General features: G+C 36.0%; 1 long non-coding RNA gene across 1 annotated transcript; it reads left to right on the forward strand.

The window, feature by feature from the left end:
• Window positions 1–1,394: 1,394 nt before the first annotated feature.
• On the forward strand, window positions 1,395–11,614 carry LOC141523327 (uncharacterized). Its single transcript, XR_012478456.1, has 3 exons — window positions 1,395–1,651; window positions 1,909–2,036; window positions 11,221–11,614. It is a non-coding gene; the product is annotated as an uncharacterized LOC141523327 (long non-coding RNA).
• The last annotated feature ends 6,724 nt before the right edge of the window (window positions 11,615–18,338 follow it).

The raw sequence follows: 18,338 nt of genomic DNA on the forward strand, positions 1-18,338 counted from the left end.
AGAAGATTCAAAGAGAGGCTTATGGATTGTTAATGGTTTAGGGACCAGAATAAAAATTCCTTTGGTGAAGGAGTTTAATTATCAGGGTTAGACCCAAGCCTCAAATTCTTCAATACTAGAATTATACTGTACAATTATTGGTTCAATCAAATTATGTCCATTCCACAGCAGCCATAAGAAAATGAAAAATTTAGTCATTAGAAAATCTAGATTTTAGCTTGATAATTAAAATAATTGCTAAGATTTTTACATTTTATCCAGATATTGTAAACTGGAAGGCTCAATATTTTTGGTACATAGTAAGCTCTCAATAAGTGTTCATTGATTGATAAATCAGAAAAATTCCATATTTTATATAAAAATAATGATCAGTATTGATATTTTCCCCAATGATAGTGATCATAATGTCTTTATTAAATGAACAGTTGGTTTTCCAGAAAAATTTAAAACCCAATAGCTGACCAGATGATGATGTTCTCTAACTTATCTAGACCGTTCCTTAGTTTAAAAAAAAAAGCTCCTAAGCTGTATCGTTCATCACTGGGCCCAGGTGCACCTCCACAACATCCTCAGCCCAAAGACTTGAGAGGAAGAAGAATATGATGAACATTGCAATTTCTTTTCAATGAGCTTTCCCAGCCACATTTTTTTTTCCTTTTCCGGCATCCCTGCTAATTTCCCCTCCACGTCTTAAATGAGCCACTTTCCATCCCGGGTGTGTCCAATATTGGCTTTGTTCTAGTTTCTCAAATGCACTTTCCATTCTGAAGGGAGAGGGCTCAGGAAGGAGCCCAAGCAGCTTTTGCGGATGTGTGCAGATGGGCACAGATGGGTGCTTTTCAGGAACCAGCCCGCTCTCTGCCAGCGCCTTTCCACACCCAGGCGTGCGGGCAGCGCCTGCAAGAGCCGGCCGGTGAAGAGTTCCCTTTTCTACCCCTCATTTCTTATAATTTGTAAAGAATTATAATGATAATTTAACTATAACGTGTTATAGATGCATTATAGGTGTATTTACCGTGCGGCCGGGCCGGGGGGAGGGGGCGCGGCGGGGCGGGGGGCGCTCGTCACGTGACGCTCGGGGGCTGTTTCCTGCTCCCGCCTTTGGCCCATCTGGGCAGGAAAAGCCGGGCTCCGTGCTTGCCGCGGGGCAAGCGGGCCGAACCCCGGGCTCTGGCGCCCCCCGCCCCGTTATTCTTTTCCCTATAGTCGCGGCGGGAGGGCGAGGGGGTGGGGCGGCGGGAGTTGAGGTTCGCGCTGCGCAGGCGTCCATCTTTCCCCTCCCCCTGCAGCCCCGCCTGCCGTAACCGCTTCAGTGCGCAGCCGCGCGGCATTTGCCCTTTTCCCCAGGATCCTCTTCGGCTACCGTGGGAGCGCGCGCCGCGCCCTCTGCCGATTGGCTGCTGGCTCGGTGACGCACAGCGGGCCATCCCCCCTCCCCCCCCCGCGCTCGGGCCGGCCCTTGGGGGGGGGGAGCCGGCGGGGCTCCAAAGGTCCCTGTGGAAACGGGAAACTGAGCTCGAAACGAAGAGCAAAACTCGGGGTCCTTCTTCCTGCTGCTCTCATGGGCCCGAAATGGGGAGAACCACTTGATTTCGCTGTATCCTAGGAGCTCCGGGATCATTTCTTTCCGCCTCTTGAGCTGTCTGCTAAGGTTCACCCCTTCGCCCAAGAGAAGGGGGAGTGTAGCCGGCTGCTGTCGGCAGCCCCACTCTTTATCAATGAGTGCTGCTTCCTTTCATCTAGATGATCCAAAACCAGGAAACAGGGCAGGATTTCTGGGGATAGTGTTGAGGGTTCACTATAAATAATTTTTTGGGGGGGGAAATGTTGAGATATTACAGGCATGCCACAAATTTCAGTGGTTGCACGTTTAAATTTTAACACATAGGTTACAATCTACCCACACAGGTGCTTACACATTCTCTCACTTGAGAGAGAATAATAGCTGTACCTATGATGAAGAAGAAATGTTGCAGAAGTTGGCCTTTCAGCTGAGACGCACTGGAGATGGAATCAATAAAAGAGTGGTTCAAGAGGTGAGATATATCATATAAACCCTAATAGTGCTACCAAGTAGATATGGAATGAAGAGAAAATGTTTCAAAAACTTGGTGTGATTTCCAGGAACTATTTAGAAAAATTGGAGATGCTTTGCTGAAATAAAGGCCTCGTGTGGATTATAGCATCTTCATCTGAAGGTTGTTGTGAGGATAAAATTTTTTTCCTTTTTCTTTATGTTTTTACAAGGCAGTGGGGTTAAGTGACTTGCCCAAGGTCACACAGCTAGGTAATTATGAAGTGTCTGAGGGCAGATTTGAACTCCTGACTCCAGGCCCAGTGCTCTATTCACTGCACCACCTAGCTGTCCTGTGAGGATAATATTTTTTTTTTGAGGATAAAATTTCAAAACCAGCTCATAACCTCTAAACATCAAGTTTCCCTTCATAATCTGTCACTGTGGATAACTTGAGTTTTTCGTATCTTATTTGAAGTCTATACTCATAAGTGGATTTTTCACCTCTCTAACTGCTTGGGGAAAGGAGTGGGATGGATAGGACAAATATTTTCTTGTATTTATCACTGTCCAACCAGGAATGCTTTTTCTTTTTCTTATTTTTTAAATTGGTGGGATTATGTTTCTTTGCCATATTCAATGTAGAACAATATCTACATTGTGGTTTGAGTTAGCAAATCTAAGTTTTCTAAAGACTATTATTTCCTTATAAATACTGTGTTCATAATTCTAGTAAATTCTCTTCAGGTAGGTTCTAGTGGCTGGGTTCTAAAAATCAGTCATTCAACAAGCATTATTAAGTGTTATTTTTAGGTGCCAGACACTTTGCTGAACACTGGGGATGGCAAAGAAATGCAAAAACAGCCCCTTTCCTGAAGAACTTATATTCTAAAGGGAATAAGATATCATAGATATGTATAAAATAGAGTAGATTTACTGTATGAATTGACTCAAAGAAATATAACATTTTTTCTTTTTCATTTTTTCTGTTAAAAAAGAGTGCTTTGTTTTTTTTAAATGAAAACAATGTAATATTTATCATACAGATTTTCTTGAAATGGAAATTTGTTGTTTCAAACTGAATCTTCTCATAGATTCTACTATCTTTTGAGAATAATTATGATTAAATGCCTAAAATAAAATAGACTGCATTGTAGCTATAAAGAAAATCAATAACTTTTAAATAAATGATTTGTTCTTGTGCAAGATTTTTGTTGCCGTTTTGACCCTGGGCAAGTCACTTAACTCAGTTTACCTCAGTTTCTTCAATGAGCTGGAAGAGGAAGTGGAAAAGAGCTCCAGTACCTTTGCCAAGATTCCCCCTCTTTCCTCCCAAAAAAATGTTAAAAGAGTCACAGTTTGAAAATGACCAAACACAATGCTATTTCTTTTCCTCATGCAGGACCAAAAATCCCTTCAAAAGTATCCACTGATCTTTTGAGATCAGCAGGTAATCAAAAGTCAAAGTCCTATCTACAGAATAATCTAGATACTGTTTCTCCTGATTTTCATTCTCCTTCCCCTTCCTCTCCTCCTCCTTGACTTTCCTGGTGCCAAATACAGAAAAATCCTGGTTTGTATGTATCAAGCAGGCTTTTCCATTAATGCCACTAATGAGATTGTAAACCTTTGTCTGACCAGATATCAAAGTGATAGGAATGAGTATTTGACAAGAAGTGAAATTTATTAAATAAAGATTCAAAACCATATAGAAATATCAACTATAAAATGCATAGTCATTTGAACATAATGCTTTTTGAATGCAGGTAAAGAGGCTTAGATTTTGGAGGGATAACCTTCCAAGGGGAAAAACTACTCAAAATCATGATTGTTCTTGTATATGATTGTTCTTGTTCTTTCTCAACAATTCTTTGCTGGTACCACATATCTCTTCTACTGCTGGGTCTCAGTTTGAATATCCCCAGTTGTATAAACAAGGGCTGTGATGCCTGAGGAAAAAGGTATAGATTTGATAATCCTCTTTCTTTCCTCAGACAAGTAGTAGTAGTAGTAGTAGTAGTAGTAGTAGTAGTAGTAGTAGTAGTAGTAGTAGTAGTAGTAGTAGTAGTAGTAGTTGCAGTTCTCCAAGAGTTTAAAAAAGTGTTTTGTTAAAAGTTAAGCATAAGAAATTACTAATCACAAATTTATCCAGCCTATATTAATATTAAAATTGTTACTGCTTATTTTAATGTCTGTGCAGATCTTTGAATATGAGAATTGAAGATCTTGTGCTCACTTCTTCCATTTTTGCCCAGTTAGTCAAATATCATTCATCCCCTCAAGTTATGCCCTTCAGATTGGTCATGTTTAGGCTTATATCTAATATGATCAATAAACAGTCCATCTGTTCTCCCTTATTCTTGCTACATGACCTACTTAATATCTTTTTGCCAATTAAACTGCTTTCAATATAGCTATCATACTTGTGAAGACATATATAGTTTCTCATTTGACATAGATTTAGATATAAATTTCTTTCTATTGAATACTTTTATGGGAAATTTCTACTCTATACATTCTGTAGAAGACCAATATTCTGATCAATGTAGGCAGAACTATGGAGTTAAGACATTTCTGCCATGATCTTTATAATAAAAAAACTTTGCTTCTCATGGTTCATTCATTATACATAATGTTATCTTGCTTGAGTTAGAAACTTAACGTAACCATGTTCCATGGTCTCTTCTATCTGCAGTCCAGCTACATCTTTACTATGCTTTGTGTATAGTGTTTATTTCATATAATTTTAGAGAAAGATTATTGAAAAGAAAGTAAATAGTAAACTCTCTGTGCAATGTTTCTTCTACTTTGAAAGTCATGCAAATATTTTTTTTTTAGGTTTTTGCAAGGCAAATGGGGTTAAGTGGCTTGCCCAAGGCCACACAGCTAGGTAATTATTAAGTGTCTGTGACCGGATTTGAACCCAGGTACTCCTGACTCCAGGGCTGGTGCTTTATCCACTGTGCCACCTAGCCACCCCTTATGCCCCTAATGCCAAAACTTTGAACTTGGGGTACTTGACAATGCTCCTGGTATTTTATACAATTTCAAGGGTTCTTGGAGTTAAAATGAAGGGCATAATCTGTAAAATGCAGATAATAACAGCACCTACCAAACAAGATTTTTGTGAAGATGAAATGAGATAAATGAAAATTCTTTACACACCTATAAAGCAATATTTATATAAACTATTATTGTTCTACTACATGTTGTATCAATGGGCAGATATTTCAGACGAGTGAATCTTTGTTGATGTTTTATCAAGAAGAAATCACCAAAGTTCACTATGTGATGTCAATGAGGATGCTTATATTTTCTCTAGGGAAATATCTTCAAAGTTTCTTTCTCAAAGGTTCTTTCCTTTTACTGTGTTAATATTGACCAGGCTACAAGAGATTTATTCATCTGAATGTTTAGTCATCAAAAATAATCTGGGAAAAGTGAATGGAACTGATTACCTAAATCCTGAGTTCAGGGCCTCTATCATTTCTATACAAGTGAAGTGAGAATTAGGAGATGTTGCTCAAATCTGAAACAGGAACTTAGTGGCAGTTCTCATAAATGATTTGGGATTTGGAACAAGCCTATGAAAAGGAAGTCATGTAATGTTTCAGGTATAGAAACTTCACGATTTAGAATAAACCTAAATTCAGAAACTAATCTAGATTAAAAAAAATAAAGTATCTTGACTTAAAGACAGTGTTGGGACAAGGAATGTGAAAGAGGCAGAACCCCTTTGAGTTGGGTCAGTCAAGACAACCTGTCACTGGATCTTTGTTAGAATAGCAAAAGAGATCTGTACTCCATAAATTTAGCCCTTCTATTATTTCATATTGTTTTATTGTTCTTTGTTGCCTAGTAAAGTTCTTTTGAAAAAAAAATGAAAACAATTTTGTGTCTGCTGAACAAATTAAAAAAGTGAAAATTCAGGATTGGTAAATGTATGTATCAGTTTTTCAGTGTTGGTCCTGTAAGGCCCTTGGAGGATAGAACATTGAGGGAGGTGCAGTAAGAGGAAACACTGGCTCATTGTTAGAAGGAAACTATTACTACAGAGAAATTTGTCCTTTACAATATAGCCCATATTTAATCCTTAATCATTTCATTTGCATTTTTGACTGTCCCATTTGACTCTCTGACTTTGTCCTTTACAATATAGCCCATATTTAATCCTGTCTGACTGATTTTCATTTCATTTGCATTTTTGACTGTCCCATTTGACTCTCTGATTTTGTCCTTTACAATATAGCCCATATTTAATCCTGTCTGACTGATTTTCATTTCATTTGCATTTTTGACTGTCCCATTTGACTCTCTGACTTGGCTTTGGTGGTTCTTAATATCCTTTTCTGCTTTTTCCCTTGGCTTAATGTACTTTCCTAATATAGACTGGGTGCTGATTCTTTGTGTGATTTGCCAAAAACTTCATGTCTCAATTCCTTTTCAGTTCTTGAGTCTGTCCTCAGCATAGGCTATCCCACGCATAGGCTATCCCAAATGCTTCATCTCTTTGCTTCCATGATTTCCATCAAACCCCAAGAAAATACAATCTTCTACCAGAAATTTTTATTAAATTCTTAAATTTCTTAAATTCCCTTAACTTGTGTCTGTATTCTATTGATTATTTCTAATTTATCTTGTATTTAGCTTGTTTATATATGGTTGGGTACAACTTTTCTTCTCCTTTAGATTTTTAGATCTTTTGAAGACAGATACTATTTTTTGCTCTTCTTGGTATCCCTAGCACAATCCTTATCACATAATCAGTGCTTAATAAATGTTTGTTGCCTGACTGTCCTCTCTGTACCTGCTCACAAGCTGCTGACTGGAATTGAAGGAAGTTGTCATGCAGCTGTACTGATTTGGTCCATTACAAACTCATTATAACTTGGTTGCATTTGAATTCTTTCTTTTTTGCTCCTTGCTGTATTTTTTCTTTGAACTAGAAGCACTAGATTTTGACTGTAATATTCCTGGGAGTTTTCATTTTGAGATTTCAAAGAGGCCTAATATCAGTGGATTCATTCCATTTCACTTTGCCCATTGGTTCTAAGAGATATGAGTAGCTCTAGTTTTTTCCTACTCAATCTGATTTCCATTTACTTCTTTTTTTTCTAATCTCTTGCCTTGATATTTCTTCTTGTATCATGGAGACAGACAGTGACCTCTATTTGTCACATTTCTAATTTTCAAATTGTATACCTGTTGGACAAACTGTTCCATTTCTGATTCTTTCTTCCAGAGTTCTCATTTCTTTTCCATTTTTTACTAGTGCTTGCATTTCATTTATAAAAATTTTATAAAGAACTCTTCCTTTATCACTTCTAGCAGTTCTAGTTTAATTTGTTCATTTGTGTTTTTCTTTAAGGCTTCGTTTGTAGATGTTTTGTAGTTCTTTTTTTTCCCTGGGTTTTATGTTTTGAGTATCCCTGTTACTATAATAGCATTTTGTGGTGGGATTTATTTTTTGTTTGTTCATTTTCAGAGACTACTATGAAGTCAGAAGACTTCATATTAGGAACAGACTCTGTTAACTTCTGGTGGGAAGATCTAGGTTCGTAGTCCTGTTGCTGCTTTCTTGGGGTATTGAGTACTGTATTATTATGGATCACAAGGACAGCTAAGTCTGGGGACCTGGTCCCAATTCAGAACAAGTTTTTCTGTCCCACCCTCATCTTAGTTTTTCAAGTTCTTGACCTGAGTCTGTGTCTGAACAACACTAGACCATTGTTGAATTCAGATAACCATCAGCCAACTGGGAAGGTGTGCTGGTTCAGTGTCAAAACTGTAAGCTTACCTTCATTGGTGGTGAATTCATCCTTTTCATTTTTGATACTGGTAATGTTTTCATCTTTTTTAAAATCAAATTAACCAAAAGTTTATCTATTTTGTTGGTTTTTTCCTTAAAACCAACTCTTTGCTTTATTCACTGGTTCAATAGTTTCCTTACTTTCAATTTTATTAATCTCTCTTTTAATTTTCAGGATTTCTAGTCTGGTATTTGAGTATTTTTATTTTGTTCTTTTTCTAGTTTTTTTTTAGTTGAATGCCAATCCATTGATCTCTTTCTCTATTTTCTTCATCCATTTTATTCCCTATTTTATGCATTTAGAGTTATAAAATTTCCCCTGAGAACCTCTTTTGATGCATCCCATATGTTTTCTTGTAAGCTTCTCTTTGATCTGGGCTTCCTTTCCTGCTTCCTTCTGTAGGCTGCAGATTGGGCCAGAGGTAGAACTGATAGCCCACTTTACTCCTGACATCTGAAACATATCATTATTGATTGCTTCTGAATTTGCTCCTTTCTAGTTAAACCATCTAGGATCTAGAATCCCACCTCAGAAGCAGTTTCCTTCCTCAGTCAGCCCTAGATTTGTGACCTAGTAGATGCCAGTTGGCATCTGTCCCCATTGCAGTGCCCTGGTCTGAGGCCCGGATCTTCACTTGGCCTTATGTACAGTCTTTCCCTGTGCTATATAGAGCTCTGTATATACAAACTGTGCTCCTGAGCAGGACCCCATATCCATTGACCAGACCCCATATCCAAATATCCCCCATGCTGACTGAGGCTAGAAAATAACTCCCTGTGACTTTTTCTTGGATTTCCCCATTGATATTTGTTCTAGTAAATTTTCTAGGTTTGTTTGGAGAAGCTTTGGAAGAGGAGAACTCAATGTATTTCCTGCTAATCCTATCTGGGTTCTAGCTGTCTTGAGATTACTAATTCTTTTCCCTTTCCCCATAATTCTACCCCCCCAAAAGCATACAAACATAATAAATTCCCTCTCCTACATTCTTTTCCAGACCTCTCTGATCACCAAGCCTTTGGTAATACAATTTCTCTTTCCTGGAAATACCTCTTAGGGTACCTTCCTTCCTTTAGGGTTCAACTCAAGCACACCTTTTATTAAGTATTAAGATCATAGGCTCATAGATTTAGAAATGAAGGAGAAGTTAAAGACCCCATCTCCCCTCACCACCTCCACTTCTGCACTTTACAGATGAGGGGTCTGAGGCATAGAGAGAATAAGTGACTTGCCCAGGGTCACAAAGCTAGTGTTTGAAGGAGGATTTGAACTCTGGTCCTACTGTTTCCATGTCCATTGCCATATCTATTAAGACATATTGCCTTCCCCCAAAATGATTTCTCCCTCTTCTGATCTGATAGCTTTTGCTTAGATCTGTCCTTTGTACTTATCTCATTCTCCATTGTATCAGTTTTTTTTTAAATTTTAGAAAGGTTTTATTTATTTTGAGTTTTACAATTCCCCCCATTCTTGCTTCCCTCCCCCACCCCCCACAGAAGGCAGTTTGTTAGTCTTTACATCATTCCCATCTAAGTGATGAGAGAGAAATGCAATTTAAATGTGATTAGAAAGAAATCATATCCTTAAGAAAGAAACATATGGTATGAGATATAGCAGAATTACATAATAAGACAATTTTTAAAAATTAAGGGGTGGCTAGGTGGCGCAGTGGATAGAGCACTGACCCTGGAGTCAGTAGTACCTGAGTTCAAATCTGGCCTCAGACACTTAATAATTACATAGCTGTGTGGCCTTGGGCAAGCCACTTAACCCCATTGCCTTGAAAAAAAATAATAAATTAAATGTACATAGAAAGTCTTTAGTCTTTGTTCAAACTCCACGATTCTTTCTCAGGATACAGATGGCATTCTCTGTTGCAGATATCCCAAAATTGTGCCTAATTGTTGCCCTGTTGGTATGAGCAGGTCCATTAAGGTTGATCATCACCCCCATGCTGCTGCTGTTAGGGTGTACAGTTCTTCTGGTTCTGCTTATCCCGCTCAGCATCAGTTCATGCAGATCCTTCCAGGCTTCCCTGAATGCTCATCCCTCCTGGTTTCTAATAGAACAATAGTGTTCTATGACATACATATACCACAGTTTAAGCCATTCTTCAATTGAAGGACATTTACTTGATTTCCAATTCTTTGCCACCACAAACAGGGCTGCTATGAATATTTTTGTACAAGTGATGTTTTTACCCTTTTTCATAATCTCTACAGGGTATAAACCCAGTAGTGGTATTGCTGGATCAAAGGGTATGCACATTTTTGTTGTCTTTGGGGTATAATTCCAAATTGTTCTCCAGAAAGATTGGATGAGTTCACAACTCCAAACCTAGATTTCCCACATCCCTTCCAACATTGATTATTGTCCTTTCTGGTCATATTGGCCAGTCTGAGAAGTGTGAGGTGATACCTCAGAGATGTTTTAATTTGCATTTCTCTAATAATTAATGATTTAGAGCAATTGTTCATATGACTGTGGTGTATCATTTATTTGTTAAAAATGTTTCATCACCACCATTAGATTATAAATTCCATGAAAGCATTACTACTGTTATTATTAATCTTCTAAATTTGTATCCTCAGTGCCTATATTCCAAATGCTTAATGAATAAATGTTCTGTAATACTAATTTAGCACTTTCTGTTTCTGCTTTTTCATTCAAAATAAGTATAATAAATATTCCCCACTAAGTAGCAAATTCCCTGAGGGTAAGGATTCCTTTTTTGCCTTTGTATTCAGGAGGATTCCATTCCTAATTTTAAATTGGAGGGGGTGAAATTCTGAACAATCATTTGTTGACTTAAGGAAGCAGTCTACACATTTCACACATAGATAGACCTAGCACCACCACTACTATAAACATTTTTCATTAATATTTTTCCTTTAGTTTTTCTCATCACTGATTCTATTTAAAATTGATACTATATACCTGAATTCAAATCTGGCCTTAGACACTTAATGATTAGCTAGCTGTGTGGCCTTGGGCAAGTCACTTAACCCCATTGCCTTGCAAAAAAAACCCCATAAAAAATAAAATGGATACTATAAATAGAACCCAACTGATCTCCAAATGTCCTTGAAATCAGTTTAGACAACAGTACTGAGATTATTTAATGTTAAATTTTATTTTACCAATTTTTGGACACTTGGCATTTATTTCTCTTGTAATAAATTAATATGTTCATTGTCAAGATGGAAATTTTTTTGAGGAGGAAAGAAAGAGTAACATTTTCAAATTTCCAAGTCATTTTCAAACAGAAGCTAGCTTAAAAAAGCCTTTCGGTTTTTGAAGAAATGTATGAATTATAACTGAAAATATAAGTATAACAATTGTATTTTTTATAATTATATTGAATTTTTAACTCAATAATCTTTTATGTCTTTTTTACAGGCTCTTCAATTAGAAGAAGTCAGAGACAAAGTGGCTCATTTTGTCTTGTTTATGCTTAGAAAAGCTCATTTGATTTTGAGCTATTTTTTGGCTAACCAGCCAATGTAAAACAAATTTCAAATTTAAGCTATTTGTTTTCTTTCTCCTTTTTTGAAATACACAAGTTCTTCCTATTGAATTGTAAACTCCTGAGGAAAAAGGCTGATCATCCTATCTCCCTGAGTGGTTTGTACCTATTTAGGTACAGAGAAAAGGGACAGTATGGTATGAATGCTGGAATTGTAATCAAATCTCAACTGAAATCTGGCTGTGAAAATTACTGACCATGGGACCCTGGACCAGTCCTTCACTTGAATCTGTTTCTGAATCAATAAAATGAGTTATAATGCTTGTATCACTGATCTCTTAATATTGTTATAAGGAAAACACTTTTCCTCTCTATTTTCTGCACAAATCAGGAACTTAATAATATAGAACAGAGTGAAATGGAAATTAAATTGTTGATGATGATAAAGGTAAGGTAAAAACCTTTCTTTTCTCCCTTGTATGATTTTATCACTGGCAGGTTCATGTTTGTTGCAATCAGAGAATGTACTGAATCAATAGGTAGATATATGTGGATGGAGTGGCTACCTTTGTTGCAGCAAATTTTTATAAGGAACATCTATGAAATTAAGCTCACTTGAAAAAACCCAACATATTGAAGACTTAACCTTTGCAGATTTATGTGAACCTCAACATTTAATCTAGAGATGAGAGAATTAAGTTCATTCAGTTTGATTTTTTTCTTGATGTACTATGTCATTTCATTGACCTAAGAGAGCTTTTATGTGCCACTGACTTCAATGTTTCCTGTATATTCTCAGAACTGTATAATATATTTCCCATTCTTTGGTTATCTCTCTTAGATATCTATCTATGCTCCCTCCTATTACCAATTTCAATGTTCCATTAGTACCTTACCGTCAAATACCCACCTTTTTTCTCTGCTCTAGCCTTTCATTACTCTTAGGTTACAACCACTCATATAAGCAGAGAATACTTTTTTCTCAGTAACTCTTAAGTCTCCCAACAACCACAGGACTTAGCATTCTTCCGTTCATTCAAATTAATCAAAATCTCTAAGTACTTTCATCACCTCTCCCAAATTTTAGTCACTGTTAACTATTTTCTCCCTTTGGTTAAAACAAGAAAATAAAGTTTTATAAATGAAGTTTAATTCTCTCTAGATCTTACCATGGGTTTCCATGGGTGGATGGCATCCTTACAAATGCCTAAAACAGAAAATTTTGTGGACAATTTATATAGAATGAACACAGAATCATAAAGCTTTTGGTGGCTAACCAGTCAGGTTATACATTTGTTTGTCATTAATTACTTTAATGTTTATTTGACAAGAGTCAGAGGTCTATTCCTGTGTCAAACTGAACAAGATCTGATTTTTTCCAGGATTATTGTCTTTTCTTATGAAGGTGTCAACCAGAGCAGTTTTCCTATCTGCCCAGGATGACTCCATCTAATATACAACTTGAAAACTATTCTTTGAGATGTACATCTCAAAAGGTCTGCACAGACCAAACTTTTTCCTTTTGATCTGTCAAAATGACAGACCCTGTGAGGGGGGGTAGAGATAAATATTCTGAACAGGAGAATTATAGAGATCAAGAAATGTTAATAAATTATTAAAGAATATTAAGATTAGAATTTCCCGTTTTGATCAAGCCAGATCTTTGTCCTTCATAGATCAATCATATAAAAATTTTTAGAATAATGAATATATTGAAGGGGAAATCATATCAGTGGGACTTAGATTCTCTAAGAAACGTGGGCAAGTAATACAACACCCATTACAACTTTAAAAATAATACAATCAAAAGATTACAGAGATTCAAAAGGAACAATCCCTTTATATATATAGATAAAAATGCACAAGAGAAAAAATTTAAGTCCATTTCTTCTGTAACACTTGATGTAGTTCTGTGGCTTAAAATGTAGTTTCAGAGATTTCAATGCAGGTTGCTTGTAGAGATTTTTTCCCCATTTTCTGTTGAAACTTCTTACTAGAAAATGAAATCCTGTAATCCCTTAGATCTTGAGGATTTATAATTTGATCTGGTATTCACAGAAAATTTAGTTACGTACAGAGATTCTAATCATTATCTTTGTTATTCCCCAATTTGGAGAATACCCTTTCACTTTAACAAACTTTCATGATAGTTATGCCAAATTACACACTTAATTGAGCTGACTTTTCAAATTTAGATAAATGTTGGTCATAATTACTTAAATTTCTAAACTTGATTCTAAAATTGATGGTCTGACATGATCATAGCAGTTTACCATAAAAAATCAGAGACATACAAGAAAGGACAATAGTTCCTTATATATTTTAGATGTTTGCTCCAGGTGGAGGTGGTGTAGAGTAGCTGAGTCAGACCTAAATTCGCATTCTGCCAGGTGAGAGACATTGTTCTGAAAATGACACATTCGTTAGAACTGAGTCAGAAGTCCAGTCTCAGCCTAAAAAATTGCTTCTTACATTCTCTTACCCCAAACAACGTTTTTTTCACCTGTAAATTTCAACAAAAACCCCCTCTTGGATTTCTTCTGGCTTCTAAAGATCGCTCACCAGGCTTTTCCTTTTATATCTGGATTTCAGACTTAAGATAGGAAGCCAATTTCAGTCCCCTGACATTTGTATAGCAATTTTCTATAATCAGAGATTCATCTTCTAAACTTCATAAACTAAAGGATCAGAAATAATGTCATATTTTGATAATGATTGTACAGTGGTAACAATCACAAAATGTAAAATGTTGCATAGATGATTTTACAATAAAAGGTCTGAAGCAACACATAGAAACAAAATTTCTTTAAAATTTTCTATTAATATGCTTTAATACGTGCATATATAAAAGCACACAGATGTTCTGAATTAAAAATGTAACAATATATTGCAGGACAGTTGGAGAAAAAAATGAGAGAAAAAATTATTTTTCTTTTTAAAAGTATAACCTCAACTGATAAGTATATATATATTTGAGAACATTATTCATAATATATTTGATATTACAGAATATCTACTACCATATTTTACTGATATCACTATTGCTTCATCACTTTCCCTGCCCCCTTTAATCAAAGGGGCACATAATGTCATTTGCAGACCAAAAGAGAGAAAAAGGATCTTTTCACCTTTACATTTCCTCAGAGGATATGAGGGGAAGTTCTAATTTTAAACATTCCTCATGTGACCCTGGGGTATCTATCCCTTCCATCTCATGCAATACAGATGTCATAACCTTATTCACCAATGTAGTCTCATATCAAACATTGCAAGAATTCATCAACTTGCAATCTTAAAATGCTCTTTCCAAAATAGTAAGTATCATCACATTATTTGTAGTAAATTAGGTTACAGATTTGAAAACTTAGTAGACTTTATACAAAATATATTTTAAAAAACTTTTGCAAAAGTCTTTTTCAGAGTCTTGCAATAAACATTCCTGATGTTAAAAAGGACAATATATTAATTATGAACTTGTAAAATGATGGACATCTCTCAATTTTAAAACAACAACAACAAATTCAGAATTGGAATTTATCAAACTTAAGTTAGTGTAAAAATTTATTTTTATATATTATAAATTAATCCCACACATTCTTCAAGGGCAATAAATCCAAATTACCACATAACTTCTAAGTACCACCTTCCTTGAACTCTAGGGTGTATACAAAAAGGAAGGGTCTGTTAGTTTAAAACATGGAGAAATATACCTAATTAAATTGCCCTTACAAACAACCCTAAGTCAAATTCCTTCTAAACATTGACTTTAAAAAGTGACATCATGTAATTAACTCATTAATTGATGATTAAGGTAAATAAAATGACTAAAATCAGGTGGCTAAAATTGTTAAATGCCCATCAGACTTCTTTACAGAAAAATTCTTGATAAAGATTTATGACTTGATGGTTCTAAAAATCTTTTTTCTTTATAATTCCAATTATACTTAACAATCCTATGAAGTTCATAAGTCAAATGTCAAAAACTATAGTTACAGTAAGCCACAATAATACATGAGAAATTTAGTTTTCCTTCATGTTGTTTGTTAATAGCACAATTCTAAACTCCCAATTATTAACCAATATTTCTTAATGTTAGAACATTTATGAATATCACAGTGTCATGATTCAAATTATGTATTTTACAAGTAAAAATAAACTTCTTAAGTTACACAATGTATAAATTTAATAATGTACAGAAAATCAACCCATTTCTTAATTTATATATTCCTATTACCTTTTCTTTCAGTACTAAATTTTGGATTAAATCAACCAAAAATCTGGACTTATAGATCCTTAACATATAAGTTAGATATTCCTCTCTTCTATATAAATTTTTTTAAGCAAAACAAAAACTTTTCTTTCTGCAGTTTCTAACTGAAAAACAGCATTAAAATAAGATTTTCAACTTCCATTCTATTTTGAAACCAACACTTTATTTTATGAGAACTAACCAAACCAGACCTATTTAGAGATCAAAATTGTACACTGGCATCCCATGTTGTAAGATTTTAGGGGCTCTGGCCTAGTCCTCCCAAATCCTCAAAAAAGTCCAGTGACCTCTTCTTAGATCTCCAGTCCAGAGATGAAAGAAGAGCTGCAGGGGGAGCAAATCTAAATTATTATTATTAGTTTTTTTAACATGCTAATTAAGACCAGTCAATATAGTTTTCCAGATCAGTAAATAAAACCCTACTATTCAATCAGACCAGAAAAGAAACAACAGGAAATAATAGAAAATAATAGAACCCTCTCCTCCTCCCAGAACAAGCATGATTTTCAGGAAAATTTGTCCCATGGCACCAAATCATGAGTTTTTGGGAAAGAAAAAGATCTACTTTTGAAAAGGAAGAATAGAGAGGAAGAGTGACCAATCAGAACACAGAGACACCAGCAGACCTGACCATGCAGAGAGATAGCTGAGAGCTTCCCTCTGCCTGTAATTTAAAACAAATGCATATAAAACACATAAAGCGCACTGCGAACCAGAGAGCCCCTGCCTTGAACTCCAGGGAAAACCCCATCTTGCTCTCACACTAGAGGGTCCCCTAAACACTACACAGACAAAGACAAGGGTTTCCAGTCATCTCCTTTATGCTTATGTAAGAATAAGTCTTCAGCACCCTCCCCAGCAAAGAAAAAAAAAAAGCAAACCAAACACCACAAGTGACAAATCTCCAACAAAGTAGAGGTAAAAATCCAGAGAACATTACATTCCCAAACAATTGAGTTGAGCCTTATTACATTCCAAATATATATATATATATTTAAATAAGCTTATCCACGTAGATTGCTCGCCTTCCCATTTGAAAATGTATTTACTGCTGGAAGAAACAGGTATGGAAAGACAGCTATTGCATAGATCAGCCACAGTGAATATTGCAGCAGAGGGAGGACTGGACACCACAGGAGAGGGGGCAGGACAGTAGCTGAAACTGGTTCTGTCCAAGAGGTGCAAAAAATGGTGAGTTTTAAAAACTTGGAAGGACTGTGGGGAAGGACTTCTTAATTTCTGGTTTTTATTATTATGTTCTAAATCTCTGAGAAGGGATCTACACTGTTTTTTTTCTGATGTCCAGGCTTTTTGCAATTATGACAAGCCCAGGCTGCCTGATCCTCAGACTGCTTCCTAGCTGTAGAAGTGTCTTGGGTGGGGGGGTGTCAGCTGATTGAGTTGCAGTCAGAATCGTATTTTGCTTTGCCCTTTATTCTCTCTTTTCTTGGAGATCGTTTTCTTTTTTGCTCTATTAAATTTTGACTCAATTTCTGAGACAAATCGACAATGTATTGAGGATGTTTATCTTGCCAACTCGGCTCACTTATCTTAATATTCCTGGACCGAAAAGGTTGCAGATTGTTAATAAAATAAGGGAGAAACTGAGTCTGTCCTCCTCCTTTCTTATCATGCTGCAATCCTGAATTTGCATAGAAGGCTTCTGCTAATCTTTCAAAATATTGGAACACTGTTTCATCTTCCTTCTGAACAATAGTTTTAATTTTTGAAAGTTTTACATCAGAAACATCCTGTGCTCTGTTTGCAGATTGAACAGCCTGAGGACATGGTGTGTTTATTACCTTGAAAGGAGGTAACAGGTAAATGAGATAGTGTAAGGAGAGAGAACAGTCAGGGAAGAGGGAGGAGGTGGATAATCAGGAGGGGGTCGAAAGAATGAGTTAGGAACAATGCTCACCGCCTGCTCAGGAAGGGGAGGGGTGCAGAGTCAGTTAGGAGGCTTTGTGCCTCTTCTGTTTGATCAGAAGAAATTTTCCTTCTCCCCCTAAATGAGGCCTTCTCAGATTTTCTAACATTTCTCCATACCAAATATAGAAGCACTGCTATTCTTTTTTAGTTTTTAATTTTGTCTTAACTTTAGTCCTGTCAAAGGAACCCCACCTAGGCCAGTTAAACTGGGGATTATCACTAGTTAATTTTTGTCACTTCTGGCAAAATGTGTGATCACTGGAATTGTAATTTTTAGTCATATAAAAAGCAGGAGTTCTCTCTACTGGATCTCTGATCATTGATTTAGTGCTAACCATAATATCTTTAGGCTAAAAATGAAATGACAAAGCTAGTTTTATAAATGAAGTTTAATTCGCTAGTATCTTACCAAACCCATAGGTGGATGGCATCTTTGCAAATGCCAACAACAGAACTAACTGAATAATCAATATTTATAGGATTTTGACAAAGGATCATAATTTTTTTTGCAGCCAACCAATCAGGTTTCACATTTGAACATAAAGGTAACATTGATTACTTTATGGTTCTCTAACCCATCCATAAGGTCTGTCCCATGTCAGAACTGACAAAGATTCAATAACCCAGGTCTCCTCTTCTGATATGATATTTTATGTTGCTATTAGATATGATATAGACATAAAACATACGAATTTCTTCCTTTCCAAAATGTCATAATTTATTCAGGTTCTCATTTAGATAACCAGAGTAGATTCCTGCCTTTTCAGGATGGTCCTTTATTGATTGTTTACATAGCTTTTGCAGATGCAATTAGAGGGGCATTAGGCTGTTTCACACAGAAAGAGCCTCCCT

This window comes from Macrotis lagotis, chromosome 5, assembly GCF_037893015.1.
Source record: "Macrotis lagotis isolate mMagLag1 chromosome 5, bilby.v1.9.chrom.fasta, whole genome shotgun sequence".
NCBI lineage: Eukaryota > Metazoa > Chordata > Mammalia > Peramelemorphia > Peramelidae > Macrotis > Macrotis lagotis.